Source organism: Anguilla rostrata, chromosome 5, assembly GCF_018555375.3.
Source record: "Anguilla rostrata isolate EN2019 chromosome 5, ASM1855537v3, whole genome shotgun sequence".
In the NCBI taxonomy this organism is placed as follows: Eukaryota; Metazoa; Chordata; class Actinopteri; order Anguilliformes; family Anguillidae; genus Anguilla; species Anguilla rostrata.
The window spans coordinates 54,386,782-54,409,576 of NC_057937.1; the positions used below are offsets into that span (position 1 = coordinate 54,386,782).

A 22,795-nucleotide genomic window follows, 5' to 3' on the forward strand; every position below is an offset into this window, starting at 1 on the left:
CTGAAGCTATCGAGTAAACCTTGATAACACATTAACCAATAAAATATTTCCTGTTTATATACTGACCGGGATGTTTTATGGCCAGAATCAATATGAGCATATTGTATGTTCAAATTAATATACACACAGTTGTATGCATCATAAAATAAAGGCACACTAAGAAACCTGACACACAAATCCAGAATAAAAAAATATTTAAAAAACAAAGCACAAATACAGTATTTATGTAGAAATTATGGCATTTCTGCAAAGCATCAAAATGAATGTATAGCCTGTTATAAAATATTGTATTTCTGTTAACCGCAGGTAACATATGCAATAGTTTTTCCTAAGACATTACGGCATTATTAATAGATAAATAATTTGACCATGCTGTAAATATATTAAGGACACTTTTGTGCTCCACCACCAACTGAGGCTTTGCTATGAGAAAGAAAATGGAGGTTACATGAGGAATATTTCCTAATTTCCCACCCTTTATACTTTTTCATAATTATGTGATTCTCAAGAATTTAAAGCTTGTGCTCGTTATTATATCATTGTGCATTTGCATATATGACAATTCTCTCTTCTTTAAAAAAATGTGTTATTTTTAATTGTTGTACAATGTATTTCACCAAACTCATTACAACTATGAAACCCATTCTTCTTTCCCTTTTTTTTTTTTTTAGAAATTTCCTAAACTTCCAATACTTAGAAAACACACGAACACACACAGACACACACACACACACACACATATAAAGCAAGCTTACATTTCATTTTCTCAATATGGTTCTTCTAAATCCATTGCTGTCGAGTGGATTTGGACAGTTTGGAGACCACGGAGTGCTGATCTAGTCAGCTCAGCACAGCTGAACTTAACAGAGTCCCATTGCTCAGCGTCTGTCACCAGCAGCCAATATTTTGTCTCATCACGATGATCGATGGCGGTATCACCACGCCCTGACGCCCGACTGTGGATCGGACTCGCCAAGCGGATGAGTCAGCTCGATTGATCCTGTGATTTTCAGGGCAGGACACTTCTGCTATTTGACAAAGTTTGTGACAGTTTTCCTTTGTAAGGGTCAAGGAGATACAAATGGGGCACCTCACCAGGGAGATTCTGGCTTCTTAGTCCGCCAATGTATTATAATTCGCTATAAAAATAGAGTTTTGTGTGAAGTAAATCTAAGGTGAGAACAGGGACTAGTTTTTGATTAGAGAGAAAACGTGGTGTATCAACATCTTATTTCATTTTGTAATTTAGCTTTAGGCGGAGTGTAGCACAGTGGGTAAGGAACTGGACTTGTAACCGAAAGGTCGCAGGTTCGATTCCCGGCTAGGACACTGCCGTTGTACCCTTGAGCAAGGTACTTAACCGAAACTGCTTCAGTATATATCCAGCTGTATAAATGGATACAATGTAAAAATGCTATGTAAAAGTTGTGTAAGTCGCTCTGGATTACAGCATCTGCTAAATGCCTGTAATGTAATGTAATATATGTGTGTATGCTTTGCATGTAAAGGTGTTGAATATGCCACCACACTTACGAGACTCATTTAAGCAAAAAAGAAAATATTGCAATGTGCATTGCATAAATTACATCGCGTAGCCGTAAGAGCAATGAAAGACAAGCAGAAGGTAAGCACTTACACGTGTAGAGCCTTAGTCTGAAACAATACGCAGGGGAATTAAACATCTAATTAACTAGGACAGGAGTCATAGTTCAGTGTCACCACTGGTGTTTTGCTTTACTGTGTATAATTTTTGTAACAAAAAAATGAAATAAAACAACATAACAGAACTAAGGTAGACAGATATAATTTGGAATAACTCATTTTAAATCCCTTATTTTCAAGCTTGAAAGAAACTGAAACTCAACTTAAACAGTTGAAATGCTGAAGGAAGAACACATGCTTAATTCATTAAATCTGAATGCGTAATTTCTCAGATGTAGAGAAAATGCAGTTGAATCTGTACAAACAAAACAAAAGAGCCAATATGAATCCAGTAGCTTCAGAATCATTAATGACCGAGCTGTCTGTCGCAAACAACCTAGCGCCTGTAATTGTGAAACGGAGGTTTAATCACAAGCATTCACGTACTGCCTCAGTTGTCTTCGTGTACTTTATCGCTGCACACTGACACACCGCCCTGCGAGCGCTCTTATCAACTGACGGCCGCTTGTTTTGCTCGTACAGTAGCATCCGCCGATCCGCTGTCTGTTTAGATGCAAAGACTAGTCCAGACACCTCAGTTCTGCTTTGAACACATAAACTCCCACGTCTCGGCCGCTCCAGCTTTAAAACGCGCACGTCAGCGAGGAGAGACGCGGATCAGAAAGAGCCGATCGGAAGCGCCAGTCGCTGCCTCGGCCTGTTGCTTCCGAGACAGTTAAAAAAGAAGGGGTGTAAACGCTGTGTGTGTGTGAGATGCACGACGCGTTGTGAGACTGCACAGACTCTGTAACTCACTGACAGCAAAGCAGGCATCGGCGCTGCTTGTCGTCGAGGTCTCTGCGCTGTCTTTATCCTCAGAAGAGACTCACTTCAACGTCCTGATGCCCTGCCACTTCACGCGGTCCGCCTCAGTCCTAAAAAGAGCCCGCTTCGCACTTCAGACAGTCAGGCATGCGCTTCTGCTGGAGAAAAGACTGCAAAACATGAGATGGCCAGTCTTATAACTTTAAACATGCACAGGAATACATCACACATTGATTATTGATTAATGACCAATGATGAATTATTTAAATGATTAACAAGTTTTTAATTATAACTTGCTGGGTGGACTGTCCGCCATCTCAAAATCACATTGTCTTGTGCAGAAGCTCTTCTGAATACCAATATATGTACGATTCACCCGTCAACCACTCTTACTCTTTAATCATCATTTCATTTTATTATTCATTGTATTGTCTTGAATTGTATTAAATTGTCCAGCTTTGCATTATTAGTCTTCTTTCCCCAGTAAAACTATGATTTTGTGCAAAACAGAAAAGGCAGTTCCACTAATCATATGGAATGGTATACTGTGGATAATTACATTGCATGTGTTGGTATTTAATATGAAACTGCATGGTAATAATGAGCTTAATCAAGAGAATCCTTGGTCATTTAACTTACAAATGGCAATCGTGGATCATAATCATTGTCTTCAGAAACGGATTCAGTGATTCCTTTGGTTAATTGACTTGATTGATTGTGATGGGTTCAGCACCAGGTGGCTGCATGACAGTGTGATCCTGGAAGAAATTAATGTCTGTGAAATGCAGGTGTGTACAAGGGGAGCGATCTACATTTGAAAGATCTGTGAAACCGACTTGTTTGTAAAGATATTGCAATGCGTCACAATATAGACAGATATACAAATTACTGCCACTTTCAGACACAAACATGTTGCTGCGAGATGTACTCATTATACTTCCAAAAACAGTGACCACATAGTCACAATTTATTGCAGTACATTCTGTTTCGGTAAGGGATAAGGGCATGTTCTCACAGTAAATATGTTACAAATAGTATATTTTTGATTGTTTGCATCTGTGTGTATAATACATTAAAGTAAAACGTTTCCCTTTATTTAACTCTAATTTGAATGTCTGCCAAGCATATGTAGCTAGCTAATTAGCAAACAATACCTGCGGAAAGAACTACATGCTAAAAGAAGTTAGCTAACTTTAGCCTCCCCGTCATTAGCAAAGGTTTCAATGTCATTTCAAGCGCAGGTCCTTCGCCCCACAGTCTAGTAGAGTCTGCACACACAGTCGCCCACTGTGTCCTGCCTTGTCCTATTCCTAAAAATAACTTCAACGTAAATTGACAGCCTCAGATGTGGAGTAACCACAAATGTAAATGTGAGTGTTCAGGCCCCAGAGTAGATGTCATTATCGGTGTTGTTCTGTAAGTCCCTCGGCGTTTAGCCACCGCTCTCATCAGAGATTCACCTGAGCGAGTGTAAACTTTTCATCCCGAAGAGGAAATATGCAGCGCTACACGCCGCTCCTGCTCCTCACACCCCGGCCCAGGCCACCGGGCCTGCAGCCGCCATCGATCGCCTGACTCAGACAGAAGCCGCGTCTGTAGCTTTGATCATCCATACGCAGGCCAGCCTCACACTCCTCACCTCGGTCCTCTGCATTGATTTGAAAAGCAAAAAAAAAAAACAAAAAAAAAAACTACAACCTTCCTCAGACAGGGGTAAGTGATAGTGATGATGCGTCCTCTGGTTCGGAAAATCTCCTGCCCTGACCTTCCCTGCTGGGAGCAAGCTGGGACTACAGGGGCCGACGCTTTGACCCTAGCGGAGAGCGCACGTTGCTAAGACACCCACATTTACACATGCAGGCATGCATATTCATCAGCAAATCCACACACACACACACACAGACACACACAGACACAAACGCATGCATGTGCATGCATGCACGCACACAGACAAACACACACGCATACGCACACACACACATGCACTCAGACAGAAAACGATACGGAAAAACTTGCATTTTAATCTCGTCTCGCAGTTAAAGAGGTTGAATCCTGAGGTTAATCCCACAGGGATTTAGTCCAGAAACTGTCATTTTTTTTCTGTCATGTGTGCAATGAACTTTAGCAAATATTACATTTTGCCACCCAAAATGTCACCGGTTGGCAGCGTCTGAAATAGACCGTCGTGCGTCTCTCGAGCTTAAGGTCAGGGAGGCCCGGAGCTGGATAGACTGCTCCGCACGTCAGAGCTCGCCGTCACAGGTGTCCTTCCAGACGTGATGGCAGACGACAGCGTCACACAGACCGCTCGCTTCCTGGAAGGTTTCAGAGCGCCGGCCTGAGAGAACGGGTCTAATGATAAAGCAGCAGGTGAAGCGTGAGGACGGAACGGGTGTCATTTTGGGGAGTCACCGCGAGGAGATGCGGTGTATCCACGGAAACAGGGCTTTCTTTGCAAAAACCAATCAGGTCTGGACTTGAAGCACAGAGGGTGTTTCTCTATGCTGTGTATCAACAAATAATAAATATTATTTATTGATGAATGAATGAATAAATAAATAAATAAATAAAAATCAGTGAAAAAGTCTGATTTAAGCCTGCCATCAGATTTGTAAGGTGTTTGGTGGTTGGCTCTGAATTCATGCCGGTTCAAACTTCAAACAGAAAACACGCACAGTTCACAGGTCTGCCATTAAACCAGCCTGCCTCCGAGGACACAGAGCAGCCCTACTTCCCCTCAGCACCAGGCTTGGCTCTTCTTCTTCTTCATTTCACATTATATACTGCACATCACAGCAGCAGAGTGCAGAATCAAAATTTCACTCACATCTAAAAGAAAAAAAAAAATATATATATATATATATATAAACTAAAAATACTTCAAAATTTCAAAAAAGTATTTTTCACTTGGATCCCAAGTTGCTTGAAGCAAAACATGGATTAGGGGAGATTAATAAATGTCAGCTCTAGAGACCAGCACTTCTCTCTGCCAAGAAGGAAATCAATAACAGTTTTCCCCGATAAGAGGACAACAGAGCAGGCCAGTTATATTGCCTCATGCAGTGCTCTACAGTCGCTGACATTCATCTCCATGTAGGTTCGTCCTCTGCTGTCACGCCGGTGACTTTATGCAGATGCTAACCCTAAACTAATGAGCAAACACATTCCATCACTGGGCAGTTCAGTCCCTTTACGCGCGCGCACGTAATCGCCAGGGATACCGAACAATGAAAAGCGGAGAAGCATTACTACTATTCTGAGAGTTTGGCACTGGAATTCCATTTATTATTCAAAAGTAGTTTTTTTTTTTTTCCGTCTGAAAGGCCCAATGTGGCCCGCTCAGCTGAATGCGCATTATGCCAGATGACGAGCGGACCAAGCTGACAGGCGTTGGTCCCCCAGCCGGGCTCGCAAATTACTGCTTTCGTAAATAGAGAAGCAAGGTTTCAGCGACGTTATCTGCATTGTAATTACAGCATGTCTCACACAGACCAATGCTCACGCGGTACCGCCATTGCATTTATTTGGTTATTTATTTATTTTCACACTCCATGAATATCAAATACTTTCAAACTATGGTTTAAATACTGCTCCCCTGCTGGCACACACACACACACACACACACACACACCCACACACATGCAGACACACATATGCACGCACGCACACACACACACACACGCACATACACACACACTCGCGCACGCACACACACGGTAGGCAGCAGGCATGCTGTGTGCTCCCACGGACAGGGGGCTGGATCCCCTCCTGCGGTGTGTGACTGCTGGCTACTGTAGTTCTCACTTACAGTTTACTCATTTATAATCCAAGTAGAGATATGGCATTGACAGACATTGCAAACTGCTTTTACAAAAGAACCAGACTATGATTTCCATTGTCTATATGGAGACTATAGACAATGGAAATGAACAGCCTAGCATAAACCACATGTAGCTTAATAAATAATCAGACGTAATACGCCGGATTAGTCCAATAGCTGAAGGAACTCCAACTGTGTATTAAGCAAACAACCTTATTTAATTTTGCACTTAATTAAAGACTTTGATATTTCGGTCATGTTAGTGCTTTGGGGGATTTTGCAACCAGTCTTTTGGTATCCCTAACTTTAATAACTACAATTATTGTCTCTCTGAATTTTTTTTTTTTTTTTTCAGATGATTACTCCGAAGATACACAGCACTGCCACACTGTTAACTCTTACATGCATAGATTTTATTTCATGTTGCCTTGAAATTTAATAATGTAACTTTCATTTATGAATTCTACACTCCATTGCACTGGTGCTCTGATGGAGTGCCAACAACAGATGTTTACATTTTGATTATTTACTTTTTTTAAATTATTTTCCTTTGTCCCGTCTTTTTAGATTATGCATCCAAAAAAAAAAGCTGTGGGAAACAAGATTAACATAGTTCAAAGTGTTTTTGATGAGTGTTTTCGTTGATTAATCAGTCTGATTAATATTTTAATCCATGCAGCCCTCAGCTTTAACAATAAATAAATAAAAATAATTACAATGTTGGATGCAGTTTGCTTACTGTGCTGAAATACTTCACTATAGCACATAAATTTATACCAATCCTAAACAATTATTGTTGGAAAAATGAATACTGTTTGACTGTTTGAAATTATCTATGATGCTCCTGTAATTGGCTGCTAGCAAAGACAAAAATTAAAAAGAAAACAAATGTAATTTTGTAAGATCAAACTGTGATCCAGTAGGTAGGCTTAACTTTCTCCATAGAGATTTATTGTGTGTGTGTGTGTGTGTGTGTGTGTGTGTGTGCACGTGCGTGCATGTAGCCTATGTGTGTGAGAAAGACAGAGAGAGAGAGAGATACAGGGAGAGAGAATGCAAAAAGTAATTATTAAAATATTAACTTGAAGTGCATTTTAATTTCTGTAGGATGGCACAATGACAGTTGTACAAATTGTAACACATTCTGGCAATATCCTCGCTTGCTTCTCTGATTATAATATAGAAACACACTGTCGTCCTTTCTCCTGGGCTGAAGGACAATGCATCTAAAATGAACATCTTCTCTGTTTTAATAAATACAGAGAGGAATATGCGTACCTGGGATTTAATAAAGCACAGACCTCAAGGTGACAGCCAACAGCAGTCATTTAAAAGCATGAGCTGTTCAGTCCCATACGCTTCCTACATAAACAAAACAGAAAAAAATAAAAAAAACTCCAAATAAATAGTGGCAACCTCAAAGATTTACATTTTAAAGAAAATAAACTCTGACAAATGTCTCTGTTTCCCAACAGGGCAAACTCAATCAAATTGCGATAAAGGAACTTGAAATAAAATAATAAACGGATAAAATAAACATTTTGTGTTGCTCCCTGTTCTGAGCTTAGCAGCCTTTACAGCCTGTGTGATAAATAACTATACAATTAAAACTTCTAACACAAGCACAATTATGACTGTGTGGAGGCAATTAGTACATATGTCCCATCACAAGAGTATTATTTAACTAATGCTGTATGGTATCTGAGGAACACAATTACAAGGAGGAAAGGCAATAATTTTAGTGCTAATTACCATAGAAATTACCGCACTTCTAGTGCTTGAATAATGCTGTGATATTAAACATTCAATGCACAGTTACTGCACACTGCTTAGCCAGAATAAGAATTCTAGCTCTGTACTTGCTGCCGAAAGCAAGGTTTTTTCCCCCCCCTGCATTCCCTTGATTTCGGGCCACGCAACTTTGGGCCATTTTGCTCAGAACTGACTGGTGCTTTCATTTGCCCTGTGCCACTTCTGGTTTGTCCACTCAGGAAGGAGACCGGTTGCTATGCTCTGTATCCAGTCAGCTCTCGCCATCTCTTGGGGCCCAAAAACAGTCAGTAGCAAACGGAGAATTCTAGAAAAGGGATAGTCAATAGTGAAATGTGGTCTACTTAAAGTGGCATGTGAGCTTGATGATTAGAGAGGATTCATATTTCCACCAAAGAAAGGAGCAGAAAGGAGCAGGGGGCCTTTTTTATTCAGACAAACAAACGGAGACAGACGTTAATGACGGCCAATCTGCGGCCCAATCAGATTTGCGTCAACCCAAGGATGCCCTCACCGCACGTCAAATTGAAAACGAGAAAATCGGGGAAAAAATGTGATGGAATTCTAGTGCTCCCCCCCGCCCCGCCCCGCCCCGCCCCAGCCCCTCACCCGGGGGTTTCCATGGGTGGAATCTGATTTCACTACCCCAAGCTGATGCTGCTCAAAGGATCCATACAAAAAACACAGCAAATTAGATTGCTGGACTGCAAATGGCGGTGGTTTGCTTCCTGTTATGACAGCCACAAAGCGCTACTTTGTCCGAGTTGAGCAGCGAACGTGCCAGAGCGGCTTTCACTCTAAATGTAAATGAGAGGGATTTTAGCAGCACGGTCAGATAATGTATGGGGAAACCGCAGTGTCTCTGCCAGCACCCATGAATGACAAATGCTGTTAGGAAAAGGAAACGTACACTCTGACAAACAAATAAGCGTGCGCGCAGGGAAAGCCAAACTCATGTGCGCACAAACAAAACGAAACAGATTCACACAAAAACGTGTAAGCTCACATGCAGTTATGCGCACATGCACGCACGCACACACATACACACACACACACAGGCCTCCTTGGAACGTCTTCACAGCAGGCAAGGCTGTGTTAATAAGTCAGACACTTTTTGATAGGCATGGATCCTTCCCAAACAGCAGGGGGCAGCGCAAGTTCTTGCGGGGGGTTGTGGGCGGGGGCACCAGAGCGTGCCGGGTCAGCATGAGGAACTTGAGTAGCGGGAGCGGGCGAAACGCAGCTGCCACCAGCCGAACCCCTGTATCCAACTCCCCCACACCCCCCGCCGACCCTCTCCAGGCGACTACCAATCAGCACCTCCATCACTGCCCACATAACAAGATCAGTTGACAGTTTTTAACCAAGCCGACAGCGGAAGAGGAGTACTCCTGGGGTGCTCTCTAAGAATGTGCTCTATTCTTACCCTCCTCTGAGACCTCTTTCAGACCATAATGACTGGAGTCTCCAATCACTCAAAAAGCAAGCAACTCATCACAATCCCTTTAAAAGGGCTCCTAGACCTGTCTTTCGAAAGAAAAATTAATTATTGGACCGCCTTTTGATTGAGCAGAATAAGGAATTTTAAAATAGTCTCGTGAAAGGTCACAGACTTGGCTCAAACATTGTTCTTTTTTTAGATTTTATTTCAAAGCAAAACCATCATCGCCACTCGATCCCCATTTTTCCAGAATATGGTGTTCGCTTATAACGATTTCACGAAATAAACCTTTGGATGGAAAATAACCTAAACTGCTGTTTTAACCTGAGATTGACAGGCTATGACAGGGCACTGGTGGCTTGGTCATTCAGTAGCTACGGTAGTAAATCAACATGAAGCACCCTGTATAAAGAGCATACTTTAAAGCATACAAGCATTGTGATGGAGGTAGCATTAGGGTCAAGGGCAGGGTGGCATAGCAATGGCGCTGTGTACACTGACACATCAATTGAACGTCAATCACCCCGTGATCGCTAAAGGTCTGGACGTAGATCTACAGCGTCAGCACTTAAACAAAGTCTATTGGGAGGGTCTTAAGAACTCAGCACACACTGACCTCCAGACAAGCTGATTTCAGGCTTTTTTTTTTTTTTTTACTTTTTGTTTGGCTCTGACAAAGAAACCCCAGATACTAGTGTCACTCAAACCTTCACTCACTCTCGCTAAGTCCGTACCTCCTCCAAAGGAATTGCTGGGATTGTGTTTTACCGCTAGATGTCAAAAAGGCAAAAGTGCGTGCCTGTTCTCACTCAAGCTTTCGCTTCATTTTTGCTCCCCATCCCTCCCCCTTCCTTCCCTCCCCCCACCCCCTACCCCTCCCTCGCTCACCCCCCCCCCCCCCCAACCCCCACCCACCATTCTGAAAATATCAAAGCCATTATTTACACCTTAGGCTGCTGGTTCTCTGATACCACAACCAACTGTGTGTTTACTCATGGTCTTAAAGCATGACCCTGAGCTTTGCATCTACTCCGGGTTTGAACACGGCAGAGTCATGCTTTGCTGTATTTCAGTTCATCCACTGGATTTCCCAAGAAACACGACATCATTTCCTGCCAGTGTTCTAATGGCTGAAGAGTCGGCGGTATAGAGAGAGAATGGAAGCGCATCTGCAGGAGAAAAGGATTGCTTTTGGGAAGCGATTACTAGCTACAGTACAGCTACTGCATCCAGTTCCGATGGGTACGAAAGGTACATTTCTTCAACCAATAAATACATAAAAAACTAATAAAAAACAGACAAGTATGGTTAGATTAAACAAACAGCAATACACTCATAGTCAATATATCAATTGTGTAATCATACAAACCACATTGACGTCAATATTATGAACACTGTAAGGAATGCATTCAACTGAAGTAGCTCATTATTTGTTGATATGCTGAATGTTAACCGTCGCCATATGTAATGCAGGAATATCATATGTTCACAGGAGGGGGGTTCTAATCTCAGGAGGTCCCAGATCATTAATAGTGTTGGAACTGAAACCCACTGATTTCACGTTCTGTTTTAGGAATTCATTTGAAGTTGTTGAATATTTTTAATTCGATAATTTATTTATTTTCTGTTAAAGACAAATTGCTGGTGTCACGTAAAAACCTTGTATCTTCAAAAAAACTTTCTTTGTTCCATTTAGCAACAAATTAAAGCTTAGTCACATGGGGTTTTGAAACAATTTACTTGCTGAGTTCTAATAATACACAAACTTTTTTTGCACAACACCGACATATTTTAGTAAGCTGCAGAATTTGTTTATGTTGAAGGATAATTGTGCTCATTAAAAATCACTCGATTTATTTTATTGCATTTTATTTTTTATGTTTCATTTTTCAAGTACATATAATAGCAAGTATATTTATATGCTGACAGTTGCTATCCAATTTATTTTTATTCATTAAGTGGAGTCCTAAACGTGTGTGTGTGTGTGTGTGTGTGTGTGTCTATGCGGATATGCGCGTAAAGGTTTGCTAAGTGTCCCCATGAAGGCAGATATTATTTGTCATCGTCTCACAGACACACATCCGTTTTTTTCTTATTTATTTCTTTATTTTCAGCTGGAGAGGAGGTGAGAGGGTGCTCCACTGAGTGGGGTGGTGGCAGTGCCAGTGGGAGAGGGAATGATACTTTAAAAGCCCCGTCCAAACCTGACCGTGCGCCTCTGTGACTCTCTGTCCCGCTCCTGCTGAGGTTCCCTATAAAAGCTTCTTTTATCTCTTTTCAGATTGGTCCCCTGGGAAGTGTTCTTTCTCCAATTCCTGCAAATCCACTGGAAGATTTATTGACTTTGTGTGTGTGTGTGAGAGAGAGAGAGAGAGACTCTGTCTGTGCTCTACTGGGAATTACTCAAAATATTAACCTTTGCTAAGTTCAAATATAATGTATTTATTTATTTATTTTAACTTTATTTTACTTCATGCAATGCGGTTAATGTGCCATACAATCAATTATGTCACCCATAGAAGTATAATGGATACTATCTTTTATTCCTAAGTTTATAGAAGTGATTTAATTCCACTAAATGAAAGACAGATAATGCAGCACTAATGGACAACAAAGGAAGTTATTAGTGCTGCACTGTTTCTTTCTTTCACTGCTTCAGCAATACGGAAGCCTCCCAACATGAACCGTGTTTAGAACTCAATTACCCATCCGAACAAAAGACGCTGGCCTTCAGAGGTAAAGTGTTTGAGCGGGAAATAAATGGCGCTGCGCAACTTTGGCTTTGTTCAGCAAAACGCTACCGACGGCAAGTTCTGCAAGGTTGTTTGGGTCATTAATAATTACACTTAAATGGCTCCCCTCTCTGCCCCCCCCCCCACCCCCCCTTGCTGAATAGGATAGGATGAAAGCACACATTAAAGGAACGTCAAATAAAAACAATAATTGGAATCAAGGGAAAGCCTTGTGGGCTGATGGAAAAAGAGGTGTCGTTTTTATGGTAATGCTTTTTTGCCAACACTACACGCACGCATGGCAAATAGCGATGATGGAAATCACACAACCATTCATTTCCTGCCCATTACTGTTAGACAGTAATTCTGTCTGCCTTAAAATCACCCAGAAATTGGGTATCAAAGCTTTTAAAATGAAAAAAAAAAAAAAACTACAAAACCAGATCCTTCCTGGTGATATTCTGCCAGACCCGTACTGTAGCCATTATCTGGTTTTTTTCAGTCTCTGCATCAAGTGAAAAGCATGACCAGTTGGGTTCAGGCCAGGTGATTGAATTGGCCAGTCAAGAAAATGCGACTATTTGGCCCTGATAAACTACTCGGTTGCTTTATAAGTATGCTTGGGCTCATTGTGCTGCTGCAAGCTGAAGCTCCGCCCAATGAATTTTTAGGCATTGGATTCGTCCAGATAAGACGCTTCTGTAAACCTCAGAATTCATCCTGCTGCCATCAGCATTCGCATCATCAATAAAGACAAGCACGAGCCATCTTCACTGGCAGCCATACATGCCCAAGCCTCAATGCTACCTCCACCATGTTTCCCAGATGAAGTGATATGCTTTGGATCATGAGCAGTTCCTTTCTTTCCCCATACTTGCCTCTTTTAATCACTTTGGTGCAGGTGATTACCCATATAGTGTGTCCATAAGACTATTTTTAAAAGTACTTTTTAGCAAACTCTAATCTGGCCATTCTGTTCTCCAGGCTAATCACTGGTTTGCATCTTGGGGTGAACCAATTGAGGTTATTAGTACTTATTATTATTATTATTATTATTATTATTATCATTATCATCCTGGGTTTAAATCATGGCTGCAGCCTTTCTTTGTGCAGTTTGTATGTTCTTCCAGGGTCCGCATGGGTTTCCTGCAGGTAAAGGACATGCAGGCTAGGTTAACTGGGATGCCTAAATTGCTCCTAGGTGTGAATGGTGTGTGTGCCCCGCAATGGATTGCCGAAGTCCTTTTTTGTTTTTCATGTATTTTAGTGATCTGTAATATGATTACGTTTTTTAAGACAGAAAAACCTTTTTTCTTGTCAATGCTAATAGCAAAATTACTTCGAACACAGGAATTAGGCTTCACTGTTCTTCTGATTTTTATTTTTATTTTGTTCATTTCAGAAATGGTAGCATGGCACTTTCTACCAATTTCCTCAAATAAAATGATGCGCACCATAATGCAACAACACATTTCAGCGTATCCAATTCAGCTTATTCCATCCTTTCCTTGAAATAACACTGTTTTCAGAAAGCTTTCAGTTCAAAATGCCTGGAACATCACCCTGCATTTCTGTACGTTTTGTTCATCTCCTCCGTTCTATGAATTAGGAGGACAATTTTCAATCACATGCTCAAAGACACACGTACATACACACATATGTGTGCTTGGATGTGCTATATACATCCGGCCATGCATTAAGACTGCAGTAGCAATGACCAAAATACATTTAGGTCAGGGGATAGTGTCTTACGGTTAAAATGTAATGGAAAACGTGGGAAATAGAAAAAGAAAAAAATCACTTAAGAGAATAACTTCTATAAACCATGCTAAGGCTATGAGGCGTATTGGCACGTGCATCACAGAAGGACTGAGAGACAAAATGAATACCAGTGACCTCCATCACAGAGCTCCACTGCTACACAGTGACCTTTGTGCCACCTAAAGACCTACAGTATACTCTGTACTTATGCATGCATAGATTAGATGAAAGAAATGCTTTTCAAGTTAGACTGAACTCAACACCCCCCAGGTTCGCTCCCATGTGGATCACTGCTCATTTTACCAATATTCTGTTACTTAAAACCCACTTCTTTAGCACTTCCATCAATCTAAAATCTAGACTCTTGAGTTGCCATATCTACAGGGAATGTGTCATAATAATAATAATCATAATAATAATGTCAGGGTCGCGGGCGGTGCTGGAGCCTATCCCAGCGTGCATTTGGCAAGAGGCAGGAGGCAATCTATCACAGGGCACACACACCATTCACTCACGCACTCATACCTATGGGCAATTTAGACTCTCCAATTAGCCTACCTTCATGTCTTTGGACTGTGGAAGGAAACCAGCGTACCCAAAGAAAACCACACAAACACGGGGAGAACATGCAAACTCCACACAGAAAGGCCCGGGGATTCAAGTCCGGAACCTTCTAGCTGTGAGGCGACAGTGCTACCCACTGCACCACCGTGCTGGTCCAATGATAATCATAATCATAATAATAACAATAATACAACAATAGCATAAGACAACATATTCCACGCGTACAGTCCAGTCACTGCGTTTTTGACGAGTGTACAATGCTTGGTGTACAGTGGCACCGGAGTTACAGCTTGCCCTGAGAAGAGATCTTTGGAATGATCATTAATCATAAGAAAACATGATTGATCTAAAGTTACACTAGGTGGACTTCACAGCTTTTCCAAAGATGACAAATGGGAAAACAGAGGACACCTCGCTAGACTCCAGAAGCAGATGTGGATGATGTATTTACCAAACGTCTCTGTAATTTTGTGGGTTTGCCAAATGGCTATTTTAGAGAATGCAGAGAAGTGCAGAGTCTAACCATAGGGTTCGGGTAGGATGCCGTCTGTGCATTCATAGCAAATGTGCATACAGTAGATATCTGCCATCATGTTTAGTACGCACAATAGTTTACAGGCCAGCTAAGGATTCACCATTCACCACATATTGGCTTGTAACTGGTCATGTGTACGGTGCATCTGACACTGTTATAGGCTATATTTGCACCTATTCCGTTTAAAAATAAATAAATAAATTTAAAAAAACACCCTCTACCAACGTAACTTCAATAGCTTACTGCATTTTTCTTTATCTATTATTGTTTCATTCATTCATTTTAAATGGCCAAGTTAAGAACCTACAATGGTGATGTAGATTGTGGTATAAGGCAATCTTCCTCAACAAAGTGAGTCAATGCCCATCCCGCACTGCTAATCACAATGCACTGTGCATCTGTTAGAGCTGCTCTTTCAGTGTACAGCCTTATGACATGAATACTGGACGCCGTGGTGAGAAGGGAGGATTAAACAAAGTACACATCGTGTGTGTGTGTGTGTGTGTGTGTGTGCGCGAGAGCAGAAGAGGCATGACGAGTAAGAGAATTGTTTTGAAAAGCATAAAATAATATCTGCTTCTGTCATACAACTTTGATGCCTCGTATAAAAGAGCCTCTTATGAAAGATCAAAGTCACACAGAAAAAGGAGGGGGGGGGGGAGCTAATTATACCATATATTCTGAATCCAGCTGAACATGTTTATGCTCAGTGGAATGCAAATAGTGACATGGAATCTGCAATGCTCGCCTTACCTAAGTAGGAGGCATTAAATGGCGCTCTCAATATAGAGGACATGGTGTTTGAGAGTACCGAGACCGCATGGCTCTTCTCTGATTACTCATGACACCGGTAAATTCCTTTCCACGGTATCATCTTGTAAGGCACTCGTTTAATTCATTCATTCCAGGTCTGTTCAGATTAGCCCATTAGTTGAATTATCTGGCAAGAAGGTAGATTAACCAAGACATCCTTCTTTTGGAGCATGAATCTGTGCCACATAAATATTATGTTCTTTTTTTTTTGTTTGAAAGCTATGGTCCTGGCTGTGTGGAAGGAGACTCAGAAAAAGGTCAATCTGCAAACCTGTCAGCAGTTAAATGAGGTAAAGTTTTAAAATGCTTCACCATAAATGGGGCAAATACTTTGCTATTTTTTTTTTACCCAAACTGCCACCCTCTCACTGTAAATGTTACTGAACAAATACATCATTGTGACTGGCCAATAGAGGTAAAGTCAAGAAATGCTGCACAGCAGCCTGGATTTCAATGAACACGTGTCCTTAACATTGACTTAACTTGCAATTTGCAACTGAAAGATTGAGAAAATATTCATCATATAAATAAACTAAATGAATACAAATTCAATATAATAAGGAAGGCCACAAAGGATACAACTAAGCAGGCAATCCCTCCTAGGGTTTACGCCAGGATTTACGAATCAGACCATGTGACTGAATCTATGTGGAAATGGTGGGAACCGAAACACATTGAACATGTGACTGTGGCGCCAGTTTGCAAAACTGTTTTAAAAGCACTTTCCCGCGGCGTCATTACACCTTGTCCATTAATGTGAACATGGTCTCAGAAGACGCAGTCAGTCATGCGGAGCGCACCGTTCTCTCTCTCTTCCCCCCCCCCATTATAATCCAGTGTCAAGAGGAAGAGATTAAAGCACATTAATTCAAGTACCCCCCCTCCCCCCCCCCCCCCACCCCCCCGATGCTGAAGAGCAGTTTTTTGGGACAGGTCTGGGAACAACCGCAGTGGTCTGACCTCCTATTTGAATAAGTTAATGCAACGGTGTGTTTGCGGAAGGGAAAGAAGTGAATCCTATCTTCTATGAGCAGAAGGGAGGATTTGCTTCCCTTTCCTCTGTCGCGGGGAACGTGGCGGCATTATCCTTTTTTTCACCCCCCCGTTTATCGTGTTACAGACTCCACCGGTGTGAAGCTACTTCTGAGGCGTCTTCGTAAACGCTCCCATAGAATGCTTTTCGGAAAAAAGTAAAAGCGGATCATTCGTATACGGACGAAAGGTTCAATTACGTATTACACTGCTCCTAATAATTAGGGCACGCGCCATACCCGCTATTCCTTATGTAATGTCTGCGCGCCTTCGGGATTAAAATGGCAGCCATCCAGACCTGCCCCCACCTGGATCTGCATTAGAAACGCAGGGCGTGCCGTTGCGCTGCCATTCATGCAGCATACAGTAAGGCGATAATGAAAGTGAAACCAGACAGTAACAGCAACGAGGTGAGGAAAAAGAAAATGTACAAAACCGAGGGAATATGTGTTGACAAGGATATTACAGTAGGAAAGAAGAACCCAGACAAAGTGTGTCATGTTAAACGTGTCCAGCCACTTATTAATGTGTCTTGTGATAGGAGGCGTGTGTTTGGTTCAAAATTCTATTTTTTAACCCAGGAAACTCTAATTAATTCCATGCTCTGATCCTATTTCTACGTTTCTTAAAAAAAAATGTTTTAACATCGGGTACATTTTATTTTTTTTAGAAAGAACAGCCAAAAGTCGTCTTTATCTTAGCGTACACACGTGCTATCGCTCGCAAAAGGTGAACAAATTCCGCCCCGAACCCGCGCCGTCTCCTTAATCGAGTTTGGATTCACCGCGACTGTGCCGCAGCGTGACAGGCTTCCCATGCCTGTCCTTATTAGGCAGGGAAAAAATAAAATAAAATAAAAAATAAAAAAAAACCTGTCAGGGTGAGAGATTAAAGGCGGGCGCCGCTAGCGGTCCCCGCGTCGTAGCGTAGCGTAGCGCGTGTTTGTGCACAGATCAGCGCTCTGGCAGCGCTAGCGTGGCCTCTTTGTGAGCGGGCGCCTTATCGCTGTCTGCTGGCGGGTAGAGCGACCGCGTTCCCGGTCACGGGTTCCCCGTCCCGCGATTGAGATGCGAGGGGAAGTTATTCCACAGCCCACAGCCTGGGGATAGCGCACCCCCCGTTTTCTCTAACGCTATTTACTGCGGAGGCGATAGTGTCGCTCCCTCGCTCGCTCGCGAAGGAACGATCCGGACGCACCAAGCGCGTTGCGTCCCGCCCCCTCTCCGAGGTCGTCCAGCAGGTGGACCGCGATCGCGAACGAACGAATCCCTCAGCATTGTGACGAACGTGTAAACGCTCTCCGCTGCGGTAAACCTGCTGGAGATTCAGATAAAGCCATAGGGCAGCGCTAGGAGACAGGGGAAAGAGCGCAGTGGGAGGTCTTCTGTCTGACTCAGCATTCACCATTAAAGGCCCAAATGCAGACAAATACCAAACAAAAATAAAAATGATCATCCTTGTTACTGAGTGCAGATTTAAAGGTGAATAACATAGATATACTGCCTGTATAATGCTTGTGCTTTTGTATGTTTGTACTTCCATTTTTTAGTAGTGTCTGTTTGACATGGCTGTATATTTTCTAAATAATACTTTTTTCATTTTTTCAGGTATTTCTTGGCCGACCCTAGCATTTCTCAACACACCTAACATGACGCTTTTGAAGGCTCAGTGGAAAAATATGAAATTGAGTTTTGTTCTATATGCTCCCTCTGAAGCAATATTTTTTTGTTAGCCTGAATTTGTTTCAGAAATGGCCACATTTATTGTGCGACACATAAATGATACACTCAGGCTCACTGTTTTGGTTATTCTACTGAGGTTCACACTGCCCCTCTGTTGTCAGGCTTTTTTCCCATCGTTAGTGAAGCCTCAATTATTTGTAAAGCACTGATCAAATGTATAAATGACAGCACCCACAGCCCTTACATATTAATTAACACAATAGCAGATGTTCACATTCCCTCTGCTTGGTCGACTTATCCAAAAGCCTACTGACCTTTATAAAATACTATGCCCTCACCAAGTTACTGCATCCAGCTGGACTCACAAGTGCAAGAATGAATCGTGTCCTCCTCCAGGGTTAACAGCTAAGACCAAATTTGTCCGACATTTCTTAAATTAAGTTACGAACATTTTATGCCGAGGCCATAATTCAATGAAGCTGAATCGCTCTCTGCCCCTTAACTTTCTTCTTTTCTTTTCAATTCTTTACAAAAAAAGAACAAAAAAACAAGAACAAAAAAAACATTATGATTTCATAGCTGGTGAAGCGGAACAACGAAACCAAATTGGGGACCTGAGAGAGTGAAAGTAGTACCGCCTAACTGATTCCTCTCTCAGAAGTGCAGGGCAGAGCTTTGTGTGGGTAGATTGGATCTGGCCCCTCATGCCCGGGGGGACGGTGACCGCTGCAGGGGCGCGCGGCGCAGGTCCGTGAGCGGCCGAGGTGTCAGGTAATGATGTCCAAGCGACTGCGCCTCCAGCCGAGAGCCAGCCCCAGAGCTAGCCTGTCGCACTCAGTCTCCATTACCTGTTTGGCCAGCTCTCTCTCCGCTGCCACTTAATTTCATCAAGACGGTGCCCACAAGGGGTGTTCTCTGTGTCTGTTTTTCTCTCCCCATCCCCCCCCCCCCCTCATTTCTTTTTTCTTTTTTTTGGCAGGTAGTCCTCTAGGTTAGTCCTGGGGGTTGTTTTTTTCCCGCAGAATTGAAAACCCATTTGTAAGATCCAGCGTATTATTTTTTATTTTATTTCTTTTATATTTGGACTTGAGAAGTTGTTCCTCTGGCGAGCACAGTGCCTGCATCGCACGCGGGGAGCCTGCTTTGCCCTCTAACCGTATATTCTGCACATAAATCTGAGGTCTCCACTTACGGTCACCGTGGTCATGTGACCTCTTCTGTCGCAGTAAGGGAATGATTTCCCAGCTTGTTCTTCTACGAAGCCAACATTAAAGCAATGTCATTTCTAAACGGCTGACCAACACTGATACAGCTACTGTACGCAACTAACTTAAAATGCATTAGAAATACAACGAACGGCTACATTCTGAATTAATGGATTTCTACCTCAGCACTAGTACAATTATGAGACACTTCGTGTTTTCTATCTGAACATCAGCTACAGATAGACAATTAGAAATGATTAGAAATCACCCTTTTGTACTCGTGCCAGTGTTTGCAATCCCAGTTGTTCCAAAATGCAAAGCTTTCCAGGGTCATTCAGACAGTCATATCTGTAACCTTGATCACCACTGTGCGCTTCTTAGTGCAGAAGCCGTCTTTGCAAAGTTCTGGTGCTGCTCACGGGCCTAGCCATTGCACGGCAGTGCTTTGAACGTGTCATTTGTCTTCAGACCATGACAAGCGGGAGTTCAGTCACAACACCTCAATCGCAGTAATAACAAAATGGAATTTATTTGTATGCCTCTGTGCACGAGTGCACTCTTGGCTAATTTAAATACAAATGGGTTTAAGGCTTTTGTAAAACTGGGTGATTTTAAGAATTCTTTAACATTTGAGAACTGGAGCTGATTTCAGTCCATACAACAGCACAGGCGCAAGTCAAGAGCAGCGATGCCAACATATGAAAGCTGGGGGTCAAGCTGTTGAGAAAGGCTGGGGCATTGGTACAGTACATGGCACACCATAGCTGATACCTGAACAAACTAATACCACTTCAATTCAACTTTAAAAAACTGATTTAGAATATGTTGTCTGTTTTATTTTAGAATGTTTGTTTATTTTTTTCAGTCAGAGGTTTTCTGGTAATATATTAAGATGAGAGAGGACCTTGTATGTCATGGTTGTCTGTTCAACAAGAAAATAAAAATGAATAGGCCTAAATTACACTGAGCGCAGTAGTTTTGGGTGTTCAGTTTTGTTGGTCAGCTCTCCCATGAAAAACAGCCTTTTTTGAACCTCGATATCTCCACCGTTTCATAACCTCAATGCCAGTTCACAGGTGGATTACAATTGCCATGGTCTCACCAAATACGCCGCGCCATTACTGTGTTGAGGATAGGTTGCACTCGCAGAATGACGACACAAGTATTCCGGTGCCACATAGGCCTATTTAAATGAAAAAGCAGTTCGTTTTAAGCCTAAAGAAAAACTTGCTTAGCTTGCTACTGCGCACATGCTATGTTACAATACTGTTTTGTATCACTTCATTTTTCCCTAACATAAATGTGTTATCTCATTAGAAATAATTAAGCGCCGTTTTTAGAACATGCAAACAAGCATTACAACAAAGTCACAAACCCACCGGAGCTTCGCTAACTATGTGAGCAAGAATATAGCCTGAGGCTAGCACACAAGCTATGTTACTACCCGGTTTAGCTGACATTATTTAACAAAATTTTCGTGCATAAGCATGTAACAGTCAACAATCATTTGTACACATACAACGGCATTCAAAACTATTGAAAATACGTGCTTCATACCGTCTTACCTGCAAGCAAAACATAAACGTTCTTAGTTGGTGGGGTACATAGACACTTGCTTAGCTTGCTACAAAACCAGACTTCCTTTGCCGGCGAACAGCATATTGATTGGTGGCTACTGCCATCTAGTGACGTTAGTTGGTATCGCAATAGCTAAAAGACGTAGATATATTCAGGTAATCAGTCTGAAGCCAGGTGAGGGGGACTAGAAATAATATCGCCAAAACCAACCACAGACATCATTTACAGAACATATCTAGGGCATCACAGATACCCCCTAAATGTGCATGATTTGCGCAAACTTTGTTCAATTTACACCTGACAAATGCTGACACAAGGCCCCTCATTCGGTACATAGCATACAGTTTTTAAACTAGTGTGATTAATTGATAGATCCTGCATTAGAGTGTATATTATAGCGTGCATAGTATATTTTGCCTTGATCTGTTAAGGATATGAATCTAATTTTAAACTCATAACTCCATGTCACATAGTTACTACAGATACTGGAAAATATATGCACTCATATATTGTTAAGTCGCTCTGGATAAAAGTATCCAGAGCAACGGGGATAAGCTCAGCTGAAAGACCGGTAAAAATATATGTGGTCCCAAATAGGACATGTGTTCATGTTGGAAATGAAGCATGCTTAATAAAAGTGCAAAATTGCTGTCTTTAATATCCAAAATTGACAATGCACTGTACAGAGCAATCTGTCCAGTGGTGAGTACATGTTGTTTGAAGTACAGTAGACATATACAGGGACGTAGCAGTATCTGTGCTAATACTCCGTGATGGAGATTTTCTATGATTAATAAATAAACACATTTTTAAAACCAATGAATACCAATGTACTGCAATGTAGAAAATATGTGGTTTTTTTTGTTTTGTATCCAGTGTCATGTCGAAATATCCGAGGCCTGGTATTGTTAGGACACTGGACTATTGAATTCTTGGTGGTTTCAGTTGCGGCCTTGAGCAGTGCTCTTGACCCTCCATTGCTTCTGCAAATGGATTACAGCGCTTGTAAAACGTAAAATTGTGGCCATCGTGGCCATTTTCCCTCCCGCACAAGAGCCTCGTCTAAGCAAATAAATGCGGCTTTAATGAGGCAGTAAACAAAGAGTGCACAAACAGAGGCTTATAGGGTAGGCACGGCCAGTCAGGGCCCGCACGTTAACCGCATTTACGGACATTCAATAAAAGCCGCGCCGCAAACCGCACACTGTCACTTCAAGGACAGCGGAAAGCGGAATTGTGGGTAGTCACCTCTTCTGTTGGGTATAACTATATCAAAGTTACACAGAGGTGCTCAACGGCGGTAACTTTTGGCTGAATTTACCACGGCGTGATGGCGATGCCCTCATTAGCATTCTGGCAACAGGGCCGGGCGGAGTCGGAGCGAACCGGCGTGAGT

The 22,795-nt window shown here is 42.1% G+C and overlaps 1 protein-coding gene across 8 annotated transcripts in view; it reads right to left on the reverse strand.

The window, feature by feature from the left end:
- LOC135255700 (cadherin-8-like) overlaps window positions 1-21,499 on the reverse strand; it is a 187,684-nt gene extending 166,185 nt beyond the window's left edge. For 2 of the 8 annotated variants that reach the window (XM_064337215.1, XM_064337216.1), the window contains exons 1-2: window positions 21,387-21,499; window positions 2,458-2,636 (exon numbers count right to left, since the gene is read on the reverse strand). The gene's annotated coding sequence lies outside the window, so the exon portion shown is untranslated. Of the gene's footprint in view, window positions 1-2,457; window positions 2,637-3,105; window positions 3,225-3,926; window positions 4,279-21,386 lie in introns of those variants that run through there. The other 6 variants (XM_064337220.1, XM_064337217.1, XM_064337218.1 and 3 more) reach the window with 6 other exon arrangements.
- Between the last annotated feature and the right edge of the window lie 1,296 nt (window positions 21,500-22,795).